A 7,706-nucleotide genomic window follows, 5' to 3' on the forward strand; every position below is an offset into this window, starting at 1 on the left:
AGAAGATGTTCATCAAAGAAGAAGGAGAGGTAATCTTGGAGCAAGGCCGCCACAACAATGTGCTGTTCAACATGCTTCAAGAAGGCCAATTTATGTTGAAACTTCTAAAAGTAAAGAATATGATGAAGTCCTTGAAGAAGTTGATCTCTATGCATATCGAAGAGTACCCAACCCTACATATGCAAGGGATACATATAAGGTGAAAGCTGAGATCCCAACTTTTAATAGAAATGTTGATATTGAAGGGTGCCTAGATTGGTTATATGAAGTCGAGACTTTCTTTGAGGTCATGGAGGTTCCGGAAGATCGTAGAGTCCCTTTGGTCGCATACAAGCTTAAAGGAGGAGCCGATGCAATTGGGGAACGCAGTATTTCAAAAAATTTACCTACGATCACGCAATCTATCTATGTGATGCATAACAACGAGCGGGAGAGTGTGTCCACGTACCCTCGCAGACCGAAAGCGGAAGCGTTAGCAACGCGGTTGATGTAGTCAAACGTCTTCGCGATCCAACCGATCAAGTACCAAACACACGGCACCTCCGCGATCTGCACACGTTCATCTCGGTGACGTCCTTCGAACTCTTGATCCAGCTGAGCGCCGAGGGAGAGTTTCGTCAGCACGACGACGTGATGACGGTGATGATGAATTTACCGACGCAGGGCTTCGCCTAAGTACTACAACGATATGACCGAGGTGGAAATCTGTTGAGGGGGGCACCGCACACGGCTAAACAATCAACCTGTGTGTCTATGGGGTTCCCCCCTCCCCCGTATATAAAGGAGCAAGGGGGAGGCCGGCCGGCCCTCATAGGGCACGCCCAAGGGGGGCAATCTGAAGGAAATATGCCCTAGAGGCAATAATAAAGTTGTTATTTATATTTCTTTATATCATGATAAATGTTTCTTATTCATGCTAGAATTTTATTAACCGGAAACTTAGTACATGTGTGAATACATAGACCAACAGAGTGTCACTAGTATGCCTCTACTAGACTAGCTCGTTGAATCAAAGATGGTTAAAGTTTCCTAGCCATAGACATGAGTTGTCATTTGATTAATGGGATCACATCATTAGAATGATGTGATTGACTTGACCCATTCCGTTAGCTTAGCACTTGATCGTTTACTTTATTGCTATTGCTTTCTTCATGACTTATACATGTTCCTATGACTATGAGATTATGCAACTCCCGAATACCGGAGGAACACTTAGTGTTCTATCAAACGTCACAACGTAACTGGGTGATTATAAAGATGCTCTACAGGTGTCTCCGATGGTGTTTGTTGGGTTGGCATAGATCGAGATTAGGATTTGTCACTTCGTGTTTCGGAGAGGTATCTCTGGGCCCTCTCGGTAATGCACATCACTATAAGCCTTGCAAGCAATGTGACTAATGAGTTAGTTACGGGATGATGCATTACGTAACGAGTAGAGAGACTTTCCGGTAACGAGATTGAACTAGGTATAGAGATACCGACGATCGAATCTCGGGCAAGTAACATACCGATGACAAAGGGAACAACGTATGTTGTTATGCGGTTTGACCGATAAAGATCTTCGTAGAATATGTGGGAGCCAATATGAACATCTAGGTTCCCCTATTGGTTATTGACCGGAGACGTGTCTCAGTCATGTCTACATAGTTCTCAAACCCGTAGGGTCCGCACGCTTAACGTTCGGTGACGATCGGTATTATGAGTTTATGTGTTTTGATGTATCGAAGGTAGATCGGAGTCCCGGATATGATCACGGACATGACGAGGAGTCTCAAAATGGCCGAGATATGAAGATTGATATATTGGACGGCTATATTCGGACACAGGAAGTGTTCCTGGTGATTTCGGAGAAAACCGGAGAGCCGGAGGGTTACCGGACCCCCCCCCCCCCCCCGGGGAACTAGTGGGCCTAGATGGGCCTTAGTGGAGAGAGAGAGGGGCTGCCAGGGCAGGCCACGCGCCCCCTCCCCCTTGAGTCTGAATTGGACTAGGAGGGGGGTGGCGCCCCCCCTTTCCTTTCCCTCTCCCACTCCTTCCTTCCCCCTCCTAGTAGAACTAGGAAAGGAGGAATCCTACTCCTACTAGGAGGAGGATTCCTCCCCTCCTTGGCGCGCCCTAGGGCCGGCCGGCCTCCCCCCTTGCTCCTTTATATACGGGGGCATGGGGCACCCTAGAACACACAACAGACATTGTCTTAGCCGTGTGCGGTGCCCCCCTCCACCATAATCCACCTCGGTCATATCGTTGCAATGCTTAGGCGAAGCCCTGCACCGGTAACTTCATGATCACCGTCATCGCGCGTCGTGCTGACGAAGCTCTCCCTCGACACTCAGCTGGATCGAGAGTTCGTGGGACGTCACCGAGCCGAATGTGTGCAGATCGTGGAGGTGCCGTACTTTCGGTACTAGGGTCGGTCGGATCGTGAAGGCGTACGACTACATCAACCGCGTTGTCATAACGCTTCTGCTTTCGGTCCACGAGGGTACGTGGACAACACTCTTCCCTCTCATTGCTATGCATCACCTAGATGGATCTTGCGTGTGCGTAGGAATTTTTTTGAAATTACCACGTTCCCCAACAGTGGCATCCGAGCCAGGTCTATGCGTAGATGTTATATGCACGAGTAGAACACAAAGAGTTGTGGGTGATAATAGTCATACTGCTTACCAGCATGTCATACTTTGATTCGGCGGTATTGTTGGATGAAGCGGCCCGGACCGACATTACGTGTACGCTTACGCGAGACCGGTTCTACCGACGTGCTTTTGCACACAGGTGGTTGGCGGATGTCAGTTTCTCCAACTTTAGTTGAATCGAGTGTGACTACGCACGGTCCTTGTTGAAGGTTAAAACAACACACTTGACGAAAAATCGTTGTGGTTTTGATGCGTAGGTAAGAACGGTTCTTGCTCAACCCGTAGCAGCCACGTAAAACTTGCAACAACAAAGTAGAGGACGTCTAACTTGTTTTTGCAGGGTATGTTGTGATGTGATATGGTCAAGACATGATGCTAAATTTTATTGTATGAGATGATCATGTTTTGTAACACAGTTATCGGCAACTGGCAGGAGCCATATGGTTGTCGCTTTATTGTATGAAATGCAATCGTCATGTAATTGTTTTACTTTATCACTAAGCGGTAGCGATAGTCGTAGAAGCAATAGTTGGCGAGACGACAACGATGCTACGATGGAGATCAAGGTGTCGCGCCGGTGATGATGGTGATCATGACGGTGCTTTGGAGATGGAGATCAAAGGCACAAGATGATGATGGCCATATCATATCACTTATATTGATTGCATGTGATGTTTATCCTTTATGCATCTTATTTTGCATAGTTCGGCGGTAGCATTATAAGATGATCTCTCACTAAATTTCAAGGTACAAGTGTTCTCCCTGAGTATGCACCGTTGCGAAAGTTCGTCGTGCCGAGACACCACGTGATGATCGGGTGTGATATGCTCTACGTTCACATACAACGGGTGCAAGCCAGTTTTGCACATGCAGAATACTCGGGTTAAACTTGACGAGCCTAGCATATGCAGATATGGCCTCGGAACACTGAGACCGAAAGGTCGAGCGTGAATCATATAGTAGATATGATCAACATAGTGATGTTCAACATTGAAAACTACTCCATCTCACGTGATGATCGGACATGGTTTAGTTGATTTGGATCACGTGATCACTTAGATGATTAGAGGGATATCTATATAAGTGGGAGTTCTTAAGTAATTTGATTAATTGAACTTTAATTTATCATGAACTTAGTACCTGATAGTATTTTGCATGTCTATGTTGTTGTACATCAATGGCCCATGCTACTGTTCCTTTGAATTTTAATGTGTTCCTAGAGAAAGCTAAGTTGAAAGATGATGGTAGCAACTACATGGACTGGGTCCGTAACTTGAGGATTATCCTCATTGTTGCACAGAAGAATTACGTCCTGGAAGCACCGCTAGGTGCAAGACCCGCTGCAGGAGCAACGCCGGACGTTGTGAACGCCTGGCAGAGCAAAGCTGATGACTACTCGATAGTTCAGTGTGCCATGCTTTACGGCTTAGAACCAGGACTTCAACGACGTTTTGAACGTCATGGAGCATATGAGATGTTCCAGGAGATGAAGTTAATATTTCAAGCAAATGCCCGGATTGACAGATATGAAGTCTCCAATAAGTTCTATAGCTGCAAAATGGAGGAGAATAGTTCTGTCAGTGAACATATACTCAAAATGTCTGGGTATCATAATCACTTGACTCAGCTGGGAGTTAATCTTCCGGTTGATAGTGTCATTGACAGAGTTCTTCAATCACTGCCACCAAGCTACAAAAGCTTCGTGATGAACTATAACATGCAAGGGATGGATAAGACGATTCCCGAGCTCTTCGCAATGCTAAAGGTTGCGGAGGTAGAAATCAAGAAGGAGCATCAAGTGTTGATGGTCAACAAGACCACCAGTTTCAAGAAAAAAGGGTAAAGGGAAGAAGGGAAACTTCAAGAAGAACGGCAAGCAAGTTGCTGCTCAAGTGAAGAATCCCAAGTCTGGACCTAGGCCTGAGACTGAGTGCTTCTACTCCAAAGGGACTGGTCACTGGAAGCAGAACTGCCCCAAGTATTTGGCGGATAAGAAGGATGGCAAGGTGAACAAAGGTATATGTGATGTACATGTTATTGATGTGTACCTTACTAATACTCGCAGTAGTACCTGGGTATTTGATACTGGTTCTGTTGCTAATATTTGCAACTCGAAACAGGACTACAGATTAAGCGAAGGTTGGCTAAGGACGAGGTGATGATGCGCGTGGGAAATGGTTCCAAAGTCGATGTGATCGCCGTCGGCACGCTACCTCTACATCTACCTTCGGGATTAGTTTTATACCTGAATAATTGTTATTTGGTGCCAGCGTTAAGCATGAACATTATATCTGGATCTTGTTTGATGCAAGACGGTTATTCATTTAAATCCGAGAATAATGGTTGTTCTATTTATATGAGTAATATCTTTTATGGTCATGCACCCTTGAAAAGTGGTCTATTTTTGTTGAATCTTAATAGTAGTGATACGCATATTCATAATATTGAAGCCAAAAGATGCAGAGTTGATAATGATAGTGCAACTTATTTGTGGCACTGCCGTTTGGGTCATATTGGTGTAAAGCGCATGAAGAAACTCCATTCTGATGGACTTTTGGAATCACTTGGTACTTGTGAACCATGCCTCATGGGCAAGATGACTAAAACTCTGTTCTCCGGAACAACGGACGAGCAACAGATTTGTTGGAAATCATACATACCGATGTATGTGGTCCGATGAATATTGAGGCTCGCGGCGGGTATCGTTATTTTCTGACCTTCACAGATGATTTGAGCAGATATGGGTATGTCTACTTAATGAAACATAAGTCTGAAACATTTGAAAAGTTCAAAGAATTTCAGAGTGAAGTGGAAAATCATCGTAACAAGAAAATAAAGTTTCTACGATCTGATCATGGAGGAGAATATTTGAGTTACGAGTTTGGTCTTCATTTGAAACAATGCGGAATAGTTTTGCAACTCACGCCACCTGGAACACCACAGCGTAATGGTGTATCTGAACGCTGTAACCGCACTTTATTAGATATGGTGCGATCTATGATGTCTCTTACTGATTTACCGCTATCGTTTTGGGGTTATGCTTTAGAGATGGATGCATCCACGTTAATAGGGCACCATCTAAATCCGTTGAGACGACACCTTATGAACTGTGGTTTGGCAAGAAACCCAAGTTGTCGTTTCTTAAAGTTTGGGGCTGCGATGCTTATGTGAAAAAGCTTCAACCTGATAAGCTCGAATCCAAATCGGAGAAATGTGTCTTCATAGGATACCCAAAGGAGACTATTGGGTACACCTTCTATCACAGATCCGAAGGCAAGACATTCGTTGCTAAGAATGGATCCTTTCTAGAGAAGGAGTTTCTCTCGAAAGAAGTGAGTGGGAGGAAAGTAGAACTTGATTAGGTAACTGTACCTGCTCCCTTATTGGAAAGTAGTTCATCACAGAAATCAGTTCATGTGACTACTACACCAATTAATGAGGAAGCTAATGATGATGATCATGTAACTTCAGATCAAGTTACTACTGAACCTCGTAGGTCAACCAGAGTAAGATCTGCACCAGAGTGGTACGGTAATCCGGTTCTGGAGGTCATGTTACTTGACCATGACGAACCTACGAACTATGAGGAAGCGATGATGAGCCCAGATTCCGCGAAATGGCTTGTGGCCATGAAATCTGAGATGGGATCCATGTATGAGAACAAAGTGTGGACTTTGGTTGACTTGCCCGATGATCGGCAAGCCATAGAGAATAAATGGATCTTCAAGAAGAAGACTGACGCCGACGGTAATGTTACTGTCTACAAAGCTCGACTTGTTGCGAAAGGTTTTCGACAAGTTCAAGGAGTTGACTACGATGAGACCTTCTCACCCGTAGCGATGCTTAAGTCCGTCTGAATCATGTTAGCAATTGATGCATTTATGATTATGAAATTTGGCAAATGGATGTAAAGACTGCATTCCTGAATGGATTTATGGAAGAAGAGTTGTATATGATGCAACCCGAAGGTTTTATCAATCCAAAGGATGCTAACAAAGTGTGTAAGCTCCAGCGATCCATTTATGGACTGGTGCAAGCATCTCGGAGTTGGAATAAACGTTTTGATAGTGTGATCAAAGCATATGGTTTTATACAGACTTTTGGAGAAGCCTGTATTTACAAGAAAGTGAGTGGGAGCTCTGTAGCATTTCTAATATTATATGTGGATGACATATTGTTGATTGGAAATGATATAGAATTTCTGGATAGCATAAAAGGATACTTGAACAAGAGTTTTTCAATGAAAGACCTCGGTGAAGCTGCTTATATATTGGGCATCAAGATCTATAGAGATAGATCAAGACGCTTAATTGGACTTTCACAAAGCACATACCTTGATAAAGTTTTGAAGAAGTTCAAAATGGATCAAGCAAAGAAAGGGTTCTTTCCTGTGTTACAAGGTGTGAAGTTGAGTCAGACTCAATGCCCGACCACTGCAGAAGATAGAGAGAAAATGAAAGTCATTCCCTATGCTTCAGCCATAGGTTCTATCATGTATGCAATGTTGTGTACCAGACCTGATGTGTGCCTTGCTATTAGTTTAGCAGGGAGGTACCAAAGTAATCCAGGAGTGGATCACTGGACAGCGGTCAAGAACATCCTGAAATACCTGAAAAGGACTAAGGATATGTTTCTCGTTTATGGAGGTGACAAAGAGCTCGTCGTAAATGGTTACGTCGATGAAGCTTTGACATTGATCCGGATGACTCTAAGTCACAAACCAGATACGTATTTATATTGAACGGTGGAGCTGTCAGTTGGTGCAGTTCTAAGCAAAGCGTCGTGGCGGGATCTACGTGTGAAGCGGAGTACATAGCTGCTTCGGAAGCAGCAAATGAAGGAGTCTAGATGAAGGAGTTCATATCCGATCTAGGTGTCATACCTAGTGCATCGGTGTCACGGCCGGATTTTCGGGATATAAATTCCCAGAAAAACGGCCTGTGTGCTCACCAGCCCCAGGATTACTGTTAGCTGATGAGGCACCAACTTGATACAAGAATTCCAAGCGAGGACAAAAATATGCGGTACAAGACCATTGTGGCCTAGGAGTACAACATTTGGTTGCTAATG

Source organism: Aegilops tauschii, chromosome 4 (genome assembly GCF_002575655.3).
Source record: "Aegilops tauschii subsp. strangulata cultivar AL8/78 chromosome 4, Aet v6.0, whole genome shotgun sequence".
In the NCBI taxonomy this organism is placed as follows: Eukaryota; Viridiplantae; Streptophyta; class Magnoliopsida; order Poales; family Poaceae; genus Aegilops; species Aegilops tauschii.